Below are 15,874 nucleotides of genomic sequence, written 5' to 3' on the forward strand. Positions count from 1 at the left end.
ACAGTAACATCAACGTTATTCAGTGTTTGCACAGTGGTCACAGGTTTCTCACTTTTCAAATAAGCCAACAGAAAAAGCTGGTCACTGTAAATTGAATGTTAAGTTATGAAACTGACCTGGGCAACAATCGATCAAGTCTATATTTATAAATCTTAACTCTGCAGCACTTTTCCACAAGGTGAGAAGTCAACAGTCACTGGAGTATGCTGGACTGTGGGCTGATTGGAGGTGTCACCTGAAGAAATAAATAAATAAAAAGGGTTAGGGTTAGGGTTAGACATAGCAGGAGGAGGATTATTTACCACCATGGCAACCCAAGAGTTGTTAAATAGCAGACACGTCATATCATAGCTGTTAAACACAGTTGTCTGTTTGTACACCCGTATATGCTTTTTCACTGCAGCAGAGTTTGAGTAATGTGTGATATGTTGTACTACAGCTGTTCCTGCATTTCATCCTCATGTGGTGGTTTGCTGTTAGAATAGAAACGTCCTGCAATTTCACCATATTCCCATCACTCAATGGGAATAATTAATGAGAGCACACAGCAGTTAGAGTTTAGCGTTAGACATGGGTCCACTTTTCAAAGAAGAGCAGCACTAATTGTGCATGAAGAGCAGCCTGTAAGGGTGTTACATAATTACTTTTGTCTGAGGTCACTGTCCATCTTTCAGCTGATAGGGCTCAAGGATGGAGACCGATATGTGATTTGATTTCACTGTTATTGATTGTTTTTGCTCTTACAAATCACTGTCACCAGGTAAACAAAACCTCCATTGATTCAGTCCTGCTTACTCCTAGGTTAAACATTAGTCGATACTGAGCACTGTGCTAATGTGTGTCTGTGTGCCCTCTTTCCCCCCGTTGTTTTGTGCTCATAAATCACTTTTTAACCTAGTTTCAAACCTACAATACGCAGTCTATTTTTCATTATCGTATCTGTGTTCAGTATAATTACTATTTCCTCAAAGTAGCGTAAATCAGGAACATCATTCATGTCTTCTGCACCAAAACTTGTTTGTTCTTCATTTTCTATTTGTTGTTTCTTATGTTGTATTTTTTTAAATAGTGAAAGAGGAAGCTGAACCACATCGTGGCATAAACTGGAGTTGTTGCTTTGTTTGTTTGTTTGTCTAATTACTTATTTCCTTTTTGATTTTACTACAGTGATGGAAAATATATTGAATATTCTATTCTCAAGAACAAGACAATACAGTTAAAAACACTGAAAAGGACTATTCTGCTGAGTGAGTTATTAGTCTTTTAATTGTATATATTATTTTTCTGCTCATTTTTATTTTACTTAATTAAGATTTTGAGGACTTGAGTATTTTAACATTGCTGTAATGTTTCTTTTATTGAAGTAAATTATCTGAATCCTTCAGAGTGCAATCGTTGCGTTTATGACATTATGTCACTTGAATCTTCTGTGGATGATAGCTATGCATTGACATATGAAAAATGAAAGTATAATAGAGATACCATAGGAAATGTGTTGTACAGTTGTGAGATGGTATTTTTCTAATGTTGCACCTGTGTAAGTTGTCCAGCAGATGGAACTAAACTACTACCAAAGGGGAAACAATTTGAACAAAGCAGTGTTGGGATGCTGGAGAAGAGGCTCATATGAATCCATCATTATGCATGTTGACCTCTTACGCAGATGGAGGTTGTGCCTATCTTGCATCTTAATACTGATGCATTGTAATTCTGTGGCTCAGTAGTAGAAAGCACATGTTGTTCAGCATCTATTGGTGACCATTTTTGTAATAACAGCTGTTTTATTGCAAACTGTCAACAACACTGCATGCTGGCAAGTGATAAAAGGAAATGAAATGATTTCCTTTACTCAAAGGATGGATTCTTAAGCCTTTTACTCCCTCTCCCAAAGATGAAGCACTCTCAGCATCCAGCAGCAGTGGATGAAGATTTAATCTCGCTCCTGATGAATGACCCTCTACTCCTCTGTCGGAGGCAGCTGAGGCAGACTTCTCTCAATCGAGGAGAAACAGTGAAATGATGGTAGAATTTGTTTTCTATGATTTTGAAAGCTTTCTCTTAATAAGTGTGCACATGTGCTGTCGAGTGCATGTATAAAGCGATGAGGAGGCAGACACTAGTCCTGCTTTAAAAAGGTCTGTCCTGAGGAACCATTGTTTGGAGAGAAAACAAGACAGAAGACACAAACTATGTCTGGAGGTCATATTTCATTGTGTAACATTAATGCACTACAGTCAGATCTGCACTTCCAACGTGTTCATTTCAAGATTTTCATCTTGTCAAATATTTTGTTTTGAAATTAAGGTAAATATCCATTCATCAGTTGTGTAAAACTTCCAAATTCTAAAAAAACATTAACTCAATTTTAAAGAAAGCAATATGTACGAAAATGTTCATAAAATGTACAAAAAATGTACAAACAGTGGTGTAAAGTAACTAGGTACATTGATGACACTTGAGTAAGAGGAGAAATATTAGATGTTTTACTCCATTACGTTTATTTAACAGATACAATATAGTTACTGGTTATTCATCTGATTAGGATTTTACATGAAACAACATATTAATCCAGTGGTTCCCAACCTTTTTGGCTGAACCCTTATGAGCAGCAGTGTATGTTTTGGACCCTCTTAACTAACACATCTCATATGTCTGTGAGTAGTTTCACCAAAGTGTGACTTCACCCTTCTTCTCAAATGTTATTTATTTAAATACATGTTTGAGGCATTAGAGGTAAAAATCCAATATTTCACAAATAAAGCAAATAGTAGAGAATGTGATAGGTCACATTTGACATTATGATTGTGATTCAAAGAAAGTGTGAGAAAGTAAAATACTCTGAATCAGTTTTGAAATAGTGATGGATAAAGTATTAAGATAGTTTATTTAAGCACCGACACAAGGATGTAAAAGTTTTGCATTCAAAATCCTGCTTAAGTAAAAGTACAGGAGTATGATCACTGCTGCAGTGATTACTGCAGCATTACTGCAAAGAGGAAATTGTTTCCACATACTGAATAAAGCCTTGAATCGAAAAAGAAATAACTTTTTATTGTACCATAAGTTTCAGTAGTTGTTGCCTGATTGTACAGATAGTTCTATCTATACGCACAGACAGGAATTGTTATTATTGTGTTTTGGGACTTGATGGTCGGTTCTTCACGGAGGTAAACTTCATTGTTCCACAGATACACCTGGGCTCCTGTCCAACTGGTCTATTTAAAGGGCCATTCTTCGTCCAAAACACAATTTTCTCCCCCAAGGCTCTGAACAAATCTGGCTTAGGCCCAGATCTCCTGTCTTTTTTGTTGCTTGCTTATATTTTCCAATGTTTTGACCATTTTCTTACACAATAGCGCACAGACAATATTCTGAAAAACAAGACAAAAAGATAAAACTATAGACACAGACATTGTCTTGGTTGCAGATTTATTCTCTTATGTTAAACTTGAATGTAAGACAACATACTATAAATTATATGGTTATTCTTGAAGTGTAATGTTGACAATCTTTTGATTATTCCTTGTTTTTGTTCATCAGAGATTTCAGTACTCTCATTGTTCACACTAAATAGAGTTCATATATTCTGGTGTTGTGTGGATATTATTAATTTCTCTACAGTAAAAGCTCTCCGCTGGTATCTGGGAAAGTTGGTGAAGTTGGAAACTCCATTAGGGTGGGCCCCTGATGAAAACCCATTAATGGCTCTCACAGTCGGAATTGAGGTCGGGGAAAGACCTGGCAGTGCAGCCCCACACAAAGCCATAAAGCCTGATATAGTTGCCTCTCATCGAGCATCTGCAGCAGAGGAAGAATAACTGTCCCGGCATCTGCAGACCTGTTGAATTAAAGGGGGCATTAACTGCTGCTTCCTCTGCATTATTGATGGTCGGCTCCTTTCCTAAGGGCCATTATGCCTCCTATTTTTCCTCTTGCAATTTTCTGGTAGACGTCCCACTGTCTTCAAACACACTTCCGCGATGAAGGTGAGTAAGGGTTCAGGCTGAGGGCTTGCACTGCTCCCTGCACGGTTCTGTTATTTTAAGCTGAAACACCACAATCAGTGTTGGACCACGGAGCCCCCACAGTTCTTGATCCCTGTGTGATGTGAAAGTAATCACAGGATGACAAGCATGTGGTGATGTCTGTTATGCAAGGTGCCACCTACAGTAACAGGACCTAAAAAGGCCGAAAAGTTACCTCTGTAAGGTGCCAAATCACATGGTGCCTCAGAAGCAGCGGATATGTATTTCTCTTTCCCCTTGCAGTGTGACCTCAAAGATACCAAGAAGAAGAAAAAGAAAAAGAAGAAGAAACGGGGACTTTTATTTGATTTTGATGCCAAATGCACACAAACCGGATTTACCTCATGACTCACCTCAGCCGCCACCTACAGTACATTTGTTGTTGAGCTTTCAAACAGAAGCTAATACTGCTGGCTTTATCTGCTCTCACACAGCTTGAGACACCTTACCTCATGGCTGACCTCATCCTGTCATATGATTTAATGAGCAGAGCTGTGTCACAAACCACAGTGTCAGGGGTATGACAAGATAGGTCCACACAATGCACTAAAGATTAATGAGGTCATCTCCCCTCTCGGTGTGTGTGTGACAGAGAGGAAGAAAGAAATATGATGACTTTGGAAGTCATATAATAAATGACATAAATAGAATTGAAATAAAAGCTTCTCTATTCATGGCCAATTATGAAGTTGTGGCGTTTAAAGCTCTGGTCTACATATCTGCTTTGAATTTCATAGCACAACCCGGTCAATAGTAATGGCCTCACATTTTTTGTATTCAGTCCTCTGGGATTTGTGTATTCTGCCCTTTGATTCTGCTTATGTGTGTGTGTGTGTGTTTACGGAGATGTCTATGAGGCTGATGGCTTTGGGTTTATGATGATAATACTCTCTGAGGGTGTCCAAAATCAATCAAATTCAAATGCTTGCCTCCCATCTCCACAGGCTATTTCAAAGGTTGGTATTGATTATTCCACTCATTCCTGCCTTTCGGGGGGCCAGACGAAAGAGACTGCTTGAGAAATGGAGAGATGATAATGCAATTACTGGGGGTAAAGCCTTTGTAGGCTGGGCAGTAATACTCAAAGAGAGCGGAAGTTGAATGTCAGAGACAAACAGATGTATTATCATAACCTCTGTGAGTAGTCAGAAGGCTAATGCCTGTCATAACACCCAAGATCTTCTGAGTAAGGGACTGTATACAAATTATATGGTAAGGGGCGAGGTGGGGGCAGCCGATGTCAAAAAGACGGAGCGTATTGTACTTTTTACTTTTGCTGAAGGGAGGGTGTCATATTTTATATTTTTGAGACCTACCTAAGTCAATATTGTTTATTATATCAATTTCACATCATCCGCATCTATTTTGTCAATTGTTTTATTTTTCCAGTAAAACTCTCTTCAGTTCCAGCTTCTTAAATTTCAGCATTTTCTTTGACATGTAAGATAGTCAATTACATATCCTGAGATTCTGGACCGCTGGTCAGACAAAACAAGCTAATTGAGGGCATCTTAATGGGCCCTAGGCAATAGTGAATTGCATTTTTTAAAACCATAATATTTCCAGGCCAAATTATTTAATTGAGAAAATAATCTAAGCAGTTTAGTAAAGAATGAAAAAATGTGATACCTGCAGCGCTAAAATAGTTTTATGTATGCCATGTCCGTGTGATTTGCCATTAGCATAGGATATGAAATATCCTCCCTTCAGCACAGAGCTGCTGCACAGTTCACTGATTCAGTGGCTGTAATAACCATTTATTTAGCTTTTTATTTAAAAATAGAGATTTACTATATCCCCATGTTGTACAAACATTTATTATCTTGATATATTGGGGGGAAAGTAATTCAGCTTTTACAATGGCCTTTTACAAAATCTCAATTTAGAACAGCTGCCAATCATTTTCATACAGTACATAACATATATGCAAACCATTGACAAAAAAATTGATTTAAGACCTTTCCCTAACACAACATCACATCATAAGTTGACCTCTCTGGTTTGTTTGCAATAAGCTACATCTATTCAAGATAGGGGTTCAAAATGTGTTAAAAACATATTCATTCTATAATTTAACCCAAAAAGCTACAAATAATCCTAAAAATTATAGGGTCGTTATATAATTATGCTTTCACGGTAACTGAACAAAGAAAATAACTAGTTTCTATAAATAGTGTGCTTCTGTATTCAAGAGGGTACAATCATTCTGTTATCATCATTTGGATCTGGATGAGGTGTATGTCTGCCCTCCTTCCTGTCACCACCACAGACCAGGATCACAAACCTCCACTGGATGGCGCTGAAACACCAGCTCAGACCCTCCCGGCTCCACACACACACTCACTCAATCACACACACGCACATACACACACACACATACACACACACGCTGATGAATCCGGCTCCTCTCACATCCCTCGGACACCTGAAATCCATTTCTCTAACTGCACGAAGACGTTGCCAAAAACCCAACTGCGACCAGTATGTGGAAGGAGGATTGTAAAAAATCCCATTATGCTTGAATCCAGAAACTATGAGTGACGGTCCATCTGCTGAGGCGCTCTGGCGGATGGGAAGTTGTGAGTCAGAGCCGGAGGACCAGCAACTTTTATAGACTTTCAAGTCTACCTCCTGCAAGTATCCAGCAGCCCCAATTTAGACTTCTTTGACTGGATTGTGCGTCTGGAGAGCTTTGACATTAGACCACCGTTTTTAGGTTATGTGCTGTCGAGGGCGACTTGAAGCAGCAAGGAAATGGCATTTCTCTAAAGAAAAGGTCTCTGGTTTTTGTGGTTGACAATGGAGAATAAATGAAAGGGACGCTTCCCGGGATTAATTGACAGCACAACGACAGGTAGGTTGACATACCCTGAAACACATAGTTTTATTGTCATTTATTAAGATCATTAAATTGTATAATTTGTGGCTATTATGGACGTTAAAATGAACAGAAAACATTGCATAACAAACTAAGTATATTGTGAATATATAGAAAATAGCTCAGACTATGACTGCGAAACAGCCAAGCAGCCAAACCTATGAATAAACTGCGTTTATCGATCAGACTATTGATCGTTTCCTCTAATAGTTATTAACTTGTGAGACAGCAAAGGATGCTGGAGACTAATGACTTAAGGCAGCGTACAGGTGTAGCTGCAGGCTGGCAAGTGTTCAGCTTCATACTGTCGAGATATACACACAATATAATATCTGTGCGGCAAACACGAAACCACCGCTGACTGCTTAAATTAGACACAATCCAAGTTTCCCCCCATGAGAGATCTGTCTGATAATTTGTGGGTGCACAAAGGCATTGAAGCAACTCCTCTCTGTACGCAAATCTACACAGAAACTCCCTTTTTATGCACTTCTTACAAAAAGAAGAATTAAAAAAATAATATAATAAAAGCAAATGTGTGTGGTCTCATCTGCATGCAGATAAGTTTTTATGTGATCATAGATCAAAGAAAAATCTTAATTGATAATCTTGTGAAAAACTGGCATGTAATCTCCCTTTTCTCTGTTAGTCTGTTACAATCTTATCGTGTAGATCACTATCTGTCTATCTATCTATCTATCTATCTATCTATCTATCTATCGTCAACTGTTTTTGGTACCCCCCAGAGAGAGCACATTACATTTTCTCAACGTTTCCATCTGACACGGCCCATCAAGAAGCCTGTACCTCGGTGAAGGTAACCCCAAACATAAACACGGCTCCCCACAGTAAAGCCCTCTACAGCCAAGTCAAATCGCTGCTCTGAAATGGGACTTGGAGCTGAATTCACAGCGTGGGCCATGTCCTCCATCCAGTGTGATTCCCCTCAACTCAGATTGCGAAAAAGCTCCAGCTATAAGCAGCTTGTTTGTGACTTAAGAAAAGTACAATGCTGTTATCTTGTTGGATTATGTTGAGGAGACACGGATGGAGTCCCTAATGAAAACTGGGTTCTTGTATTTGCTGTCAGCTGCTCAGCACATAGACTCTAGATATTTATGATTATGCTTACACACCAATGTGAATATTTCTCTTTCTTCAACCACTCTCCCCACTCCCTCTTTGTCTCTTTCCCCACTTCTTTTTTTTCTTTCTATCAAAGTCTATCTCCTTTTTCACTCTGTTCTTTTATCTGCCCTTCATCCTCTTGACAAGTGTTGTGCGGTCAGCTGTTTTTTTTCCTTCTTCCTCTCAATTAGTGCTATCATCGCATTTCATCCTGCGGAATACAGGGATGGTAATAATCTTACACTCCTATTGCGGGGTGATACAATTCTGCTGTGATTAATTGAAGTCCCCTCAGAGAGTCAGAGGAGGCGTAGATCTTCCCTTTCACACTCACTGACAGGCAACCCATTATATTGTTTTATAGATCGCCGTCAGTAGCCCTTGAAGCTGCCTGCGGCCCACTGTTGTTCTGGCTTTTTTTATTGTGCAGTGTTATTGGTTGGTATTGCTGACAGGCAGAGCAAAGGCCACCCTGGAATTACTGGAGATGGGATCCCAGTGACAGTTCCACTGTATTTGACAGTAACACTGGAAACTTGGAAAAGATTTGTAAGCTCTGCCATAGTTGAAGTAGGAAAAAAAGTAGGAATTTGTAAAGGCTTGGAATAAAGTCTTGTCTGTGTCAAGTGGTACCATACACCAACATAGCTCTGGGCTGAAGCCAATCCAGAAGCACCTTAAAGTTCAATACCGCCGATGGTCGCTAGACGCTGGCTCTAAAAAATCCCTGACTCCAATTGAGTCCCATTCGAAAAAACATTTACTTCTCTCTAGAAATACTAAGTTAATAATTTTTTCAATGGACAATTATAGTGTCAATTGCTTAATTCAGGCCCTCTAAGAAGTGTGCTGGTGGTCATGTTGGAAATTATTGCTCCATAAATAAGACTTAAAGATTCATAGTAGGTTTTGATGTCTGCTGTGTGGGCGTTGCTTGACAGCTGTGATTGACAATTGGCTGACCTGCTGTTCTCCATTGCTCCATTACTCACACTGAGTCGGACTATTGTCACAATATTGATTTTGATACCTGCCCTGTCAGCATTATTTAGATAAAGTAACATTTCTCCAAATGTGCACTGCTTGATGTTCCCAGAAAGCTGGTGTTCGCTTTGGTCTTAGGTAGTGGGGTGTATTTCCAAAGCGTGAAAATCAACACCCCTTCTGATGTAGAAGTTCTTGAAATGGAAAAGATGATGCCAACCATAAGCAGCGTCTTTAAACTAGCTCCACTGCAAACCAGCAGATGACGTCACACCTCACTACGTCCATCACACAGTCTATGGTTGATACATGTATACACACGCTGTCACCATAACCTGGCCATACTGCACCGTTGCATTCCCAAACAAGTCTTGAAACTAAAATGGATCACATCGCAGCTTTGCAAAATTATCCCACTCAAAGCCAGCATGCACAGGTTAGACAGATTAGCTTGCAATTTCAATTGTGTGTGCATTAAAAAAAGCCATAATGACACAGACATTGCAACAAACAGCAGAGCCTCAAGAAGGCAGAGCGGAGCAGACTCTAGGTTTGGAGAGGGTACTTGATATGCATGAGCCACCAGGTGATTTCCAGAGGAAGAGAACACCATGGATAAGAGGCTTGTCTCTAGTTTTAAGGAGCCACCCCAGGCAGTATTTGTGTTCTCCGCCAGCTTCCTGCTCACTCTGTCAGATCAATAGGGCATAATATGAGAGTCTGGCTTGTGTTTGCAGGCTTGAGACAAAACAATACATGTACTTTAGTTTTATGCAGGTATACGTAAAGCCCTGTGATAGGTCTACGATTAAGATTGGCTGTTGAGACTGTAGTCTTTCCAAATATCTCCATGTGCAGTAAAACTGACATTTCTGCATTTCCCATAGTGTACCAAACATGTCATCTTATGCAGGACATGCATATGACAGCATAGTGGTTTGTCACAGAGAACATAGCACTGCAGCTTCACAAGTTAACCATAAAATCCTGGGTGTTGCATCATTTTTGAAACTGTATTCTCTACTAGCCCTGCAGATTTGACTTAGCGGAACAATAAAAAGTCAGACATCTATCTACATGATTACACCCGATTTCAGCACCTTGAGATTTGCTGCTTGGCGGTGTTCATAGGCTAATGTGTTTAGAAAGCACAGTTTGTTCCACCTCTCAAAGCGCCAGCTCGAGCTGCTGGGGTCAATCCACTGGGTGTTTAAAGGCAAATTCAAAGCCCCACCATAGCGAACGAAATGCAGCATTGTGACGCTTGTGTGCAGCTCCGTCATGTACAGAGGAGGAGGAGGATGTGGGTAGAGCACATCCCATGTTTTATAGATGCCATTTAAAGGAGCATGCCCAAGATGGGCTGGCTGCAATGAACTGTAACCGCAGACAAAACACCAAGACAATAAACAAACAAATTGGTTTCCTGGAAGCCAGCAGTGTCCCACTCACTCGCCCGGGCTGATCCTTGCCGATGCGGCAAGCTGTTTTTCCCTCAGAGATTAGACTGTGAAGCACAACTCCATCTCTTATTTATTCATGCTGATTTGCTGTGTGCATGTTTGGTTGTGGGTGTGTACCAGTGTGAAAGAGAGAGAAAGAATGTGTGTGTACAGCTGAACCATGTTTGTAAAAGTGGGTGTTTTTCAGAGTGTTTATGTGAATGAATGATGTGTGTGGGCACATTCATGCGTGTTCAGACTTTTGTCTCACTTGATGCTTTGTGTGTGTGTGTGTGTGTTGTGATGTGATGTCATTGTGTTATCTCAGTTCCCTCTGATGTCCTCTCACTGTACATGACTGGAGTACAGACTGGGATCCAGCTGGGCCTGATCATGTAAAGTTCATACGCCTCTGTTGTACAGTGTGTACAACAAACAGCAACATACATATGAAAGGAATCATTTAAATATTTGTTTCAGCCTTTGCTTTAACTCCTGTCTTGTTGGTGCCCCGGTTCTGGAAGTGAAAGGCCCAATATTTTTTTGGAGAGACTATGTTTGGTGGCTGACAGTTTAAGAGCTACTACAGCTTTAATGGGGATGAAATTCTCTTGAGTTTATCATCAGTACAAAAGACTTATTCAAAGATACAAGCCTGCGTATGACGTAAGTTTGAATTAAGAGATAACTACAACTCCTGAGGTGAATTTCAGTAAAATAAATTCCAATCACAGTTTAAAATTCTCATACATGAGCCACTAATGGTGGGCAGGAGCTAAAGATTACACCATTGAGAAAATTAATAATACAATCTGGAGCTTACATGATTTTACTTTTGGATTCTTGGCCAATTTCGGATGAAATCATAAACTATTGGAGGCCGTGTTTTTTTCACAACTACAACAACAGCATATTGAAATCACTGTGACTCATTTAGAGCCATCCGACATGCTAAACTGAGAGACACAACATGATTTCTTGGAAACAAAGGAGAAATAATCAAACCTACTGTAATAGTCAGAACAGCTTTTCTATGCCAAGTAATTTTGAGGATATTATTGGAAAAAAAAAGAAATAGGAAACCCCTGTGGGGAAAAATACTTTTGAACCCAAAGTCTTCACAACTTCACAACTCTATAACCATAATTGGCTAAATCATATAGCCACTATTGATGACAGTGATTAGTCACAAATGATGATTCCTCCTGATTTTTCTGACTAATTGATTCATCAACTAATCTTTGCAGCTCTACTAGATTCCTAAATTACTTTTTGTGTAGGGGATGACGTGCAACTCACATTTTCCAACCCTTAAAATCAAATCAATGTGTCCGTCATGAGCACATTTCTTTGTACAGTGGAGAAGTCACATGACCGCCTGGGAATTTCTCCAGCTGAAGCTTCAAGTGCTCTGGACACTGAAGACGATGAAGTTTGAGTGGAAAAGAGCCTCAGCAGAGCTCAGGAATCCACTCTTCCATGGAGGTGGTTTTCAGCTTTGTTGGGCATCAGGATTTTCTACCAACCCCCCATTTGTCTCTCTCTCTCTCTCTCTCTGTAGTCGATATTTGGCAGTTTTCACTCTCAATGTTGTGCCATTGCACTGAATTCCCATCAACTCTTTTTACAGCACAGTGGCGAGGAACTCAATTCTCCAAGCCCTTAACCGTCGTCCTAGCGAAAAGGTCTGGGAATTGCAGATTTTGAGAAGCCCACTTCTAAACCCTGGTTCCTATGGGGGTAAGGGGGCTCACATTTTATGTTGGCTGATTTCTTTCCCCTCTTTCGCACTCTCACTCTATCGTGCTGCCTGAGGGTCCTTGACAATGTGTTACTTTTTTCTTCTCCTGCTTTTCTGGTGTTGTTGTCAAGCTCCACCTCATGCCTGTAATCATTAGACTGCAATTAACGTAGAAAATTGCAATTATGGGCGTTAAAAATGAGCCTGTTATTTTCTACGCTTGTTACTTCTTTGTTGGTAAAGCTGAAGAATGGCAACCCTATTGTGATTATAATGATTTTGGTGGTCCCTCCCTCTGCCCTCGCGCCCTTCATCAAGCAAACAATAGGAGGTGGGTTTTTGTGACCTAACGTGGAGGCTGGTCAGATTTCTTCATCCGGAGATATCAACAATGGCAGAGATGAGGACTCTTCAAAAGAAAATTAACCATGTCATTAAATGTATTGTGTGGAAGCCAGTACTTGCAAGCCTTGATCTAATGTACAAGATGGGAATGAGAAACAGAAATCTGGATTCTAGCGTTATCTGATAGAATTAGCTGAAGGGTAGCTGCAGTTCACGCTTCTCTTTCATCCGTTCAAACACGCCTCTTCTGTCAGTCAGTAATGTTCTCGATGTACTCGCACTAAAAATACATACAGAACATTTCACTTTTAATTATTCTTTTGCAGTTTATCAGTTGCATTTTAATGTGACTAACTGATGAAGCAATCTTGTATAGGAGATAAGCAATCTTGTATAGGAGATGTTCCAGCTTTCTACTGTGCTCTTGTAATTCGTAAAAGTGTAGTAGCAATACATTTTTTTATTGCTTTTATTACATCTCTGAAAAATACACAGTATGTTCTGCAGGTACAGCAAGGTAGTGCTGTATATCATACATACATATGTCATATATATCTATGTATTGTGTGACCTTGCATCAAACAGCGAGTCCCCTATTTTCCAGCCTGTTCCTACCCTGGTGATGTTCCCCAACCAACATTCATCATTTGAATCATTTTGGAATCAAAGCCAAATGTTTATAGTGTACTCCATAAAAGGTGCTATTCTAATCTGTTAAAGTCCTTCTGGGTGTAATGATAGGGCAGCACATGGTGTATCAGTATCCTTGGAAAAATGTAACCCATGAAGCCTTTTATGTGCAGTATATTGTGTCCAGCAAGGCAGGAAGTGTGATCATAATGAACAAGTTTGGTGATATATTTGTCAATAATAGAGGTGAGGACCTTTGCTTTTAAATCAATATCTGCCTTCAGGATACCTACTGTAGAGGCCTTTAATTGCCACCAAAAATAGTGTCCTTATTTGGCTTTGGAAGGACAGTAAGAAGGGCGATATTAGCATCTTTATTAAAACAGCACTTCTCCATAGAAAGCAGGGTCATACCTAACATACAGGCTACAACCTTGCAACATTTTTGAGTATTAGAGTTCTTAAACCAGGATTGTCTGGGATTAGAGCTCTTTGCTCCAAGGGAACCAAACTGCACACAGTGTGTGCTATAAAATAATATTAAATTTGTATGGGTGAATTGGTATAAAACGTATTATACATAAAGCAAGCTTTGTTTTAAAACACACTCAACTTTTTTTAGAAGGAATAAAATCACTGAAATGAAGAGTAGCATGAGAAAGTAAACGCCTTTCATCAGGAACACCTCAGCTAATGACTCTCGCAGTTGCGGGTTGTCATAGATACACAACATGCTTTCTTACTTTCAGGATTTTCAAGTGCTCTGCAGTAATTAGAGGTTCCATGATGAGAAAAATCGCATGAAGGAGTGCTTTGTTCTAAAAAGTTTAGAAACCACTGTTAGCTGTTGGTTGGCTATCTTGTTCGGAGCAAAAAAAGAACGCAAAATGGGTTATTAACAAACAGACTCAGTCATTTAGTCTTTATAACAAAAGCATGCAAAAAAACATCTTTAGCAGATTGTAAAGACTGACACTGTGATGCATGTTTACCAGGCAATAGCCAGCACTTTAATTTTGAAATGTCACTAACTCACAAAATAAATGCTGATACAGCTCTTAACATCTAAAAACAAGAAACTTGTCACATTATTGATCCTGCTCTTGATTTTATGGGATACTACTGGATGAAGGGAGGTTGCAGTGGGGTCGCATTGTCACACTGTAGCTCAAATCCTCAAGTCTATGTGAACATTTCCAAAGCTTTCAGCCAAGCTCTTATCATTTTCAGCCCTTGCTCCTGTTTATCCGTACAGTACAGAGGAGCTGTTCTTGTAACTGCAGCACATTTCTGATGCTTAGATTGATGTCCTTTTTTTCAGACCAGCATCAATTTTCAGATATAAGGCAGAATTATAAGCCCTGGGATGGAAAACAATTTTGTTCTCTCTTCCTCTCTGTTCTCCTCCATCTTCTTCGAACTCTCGCTTTCCTACAAACACACACGCTCACACAATCACACACACGTACACACAACAACTCCCTCAGCACAGTGTGCGGGGTGACTAATTTCTCTTGGGCTTTGGACTTCGGCATGAGAGAGGTTGAGAAGGAGAAAATGAAAGAGAGAAGAGAAGCAGCGGTGCACTGGTAGCTCAGAGGAAGCCGCCCACATAGAAAGAGTCTGATTCCTCCTCTTATCTCATCTTTTTGGCTGTCTGTGCGTCTGTTCTGTCTCAGAACCAGTTTGAGCCCAGAGCACCCAGCATGGGACAGTGTCAATTTGATCACTGTTTACTCCCCAGTTTCAGGTACTGGAGACAAATCACAAGCAATGTGTGTGGTGCTCCCATCTGTGAGGAGAAATTGAAATCTAAGTGTGCTGTTTTTGCATCCAATTTGAGCTGTCTTGGTTGGACTCTGTAGAGTGGAACGGCTGCCAATCAGTAGGGCTTTGTTTACTCACTGTGTCCTGCTGACAACTGGCTGGTACAAATATCAGCTGTTGTAGTGTCACACACTGTGCCTTTGTATAATTTATTAAACATGGAACTTAAATAGGCTACATAACACCTGTGTTTAATCACGTTAAACTGATGTACTGTATACAATATATATGCTGTACACAGTACATCAGTAATTTAAGAAAATCAGGGTGTTTTAGACCTAACAGTCGTTTAGGCAACTGATTATTGTTCATCAACATTTTTGATGTTAATCAACATTTTAAGTTAATCAACATTTTTGACAAAACCTACAGTATTGTGAAATAAAGCTTTTAATACAGAAGGTAAAGGCACTTAAAAGAAAGGACAAGTACAAAGAAAGAAAGTTAGTTAGAAATAAATGGAGCCGCAGCTGCATTTTCAAAGACCGGAGTGCTTTTCACATCCTGACTGAAAGACTGAGATTGTTGAAAGTCTTGGCAGCAATTCAGTAGCAACATTTACTTGCTGTGTGTAGGCAAATGTACACCTCCGACTTTCAGTATAAGACATTTAAATATTAGTAAAGAGGAAGTCTGGTACCAATTTTTATGATTTCAGAAGCCAGAAGCCACGTCTTTACATATCCTCAGACTATTTTTTCTGACATTTTTGTGTAGTACAAGCATATTCAACACATGTTTACAGCTTGTTGATGATAACCATAGAATATATAATGGACAAAATTAAGTATGACGTCACTCATTGGTTTGCATTGGAGCCAGTTTGAAGCCCTGTTAGGACTTTTGAAATAAGGATTCTGTAGTAGCCTGGCTA

This window comes from Scomber japonicus, chromosome 3 (genome assembly GCF_027409825.1).
Source record: "Scomber japonicus isolate fScoJap1 chromosome 3, fScoJap1.pri, whole genome shotgun sequence".
Lineage (NCBI taxonomy): Eukaryota > Metazoa > Chordata > Actinopteri > Scombriformes > Scombridae > Scomber > Scomber japonicus.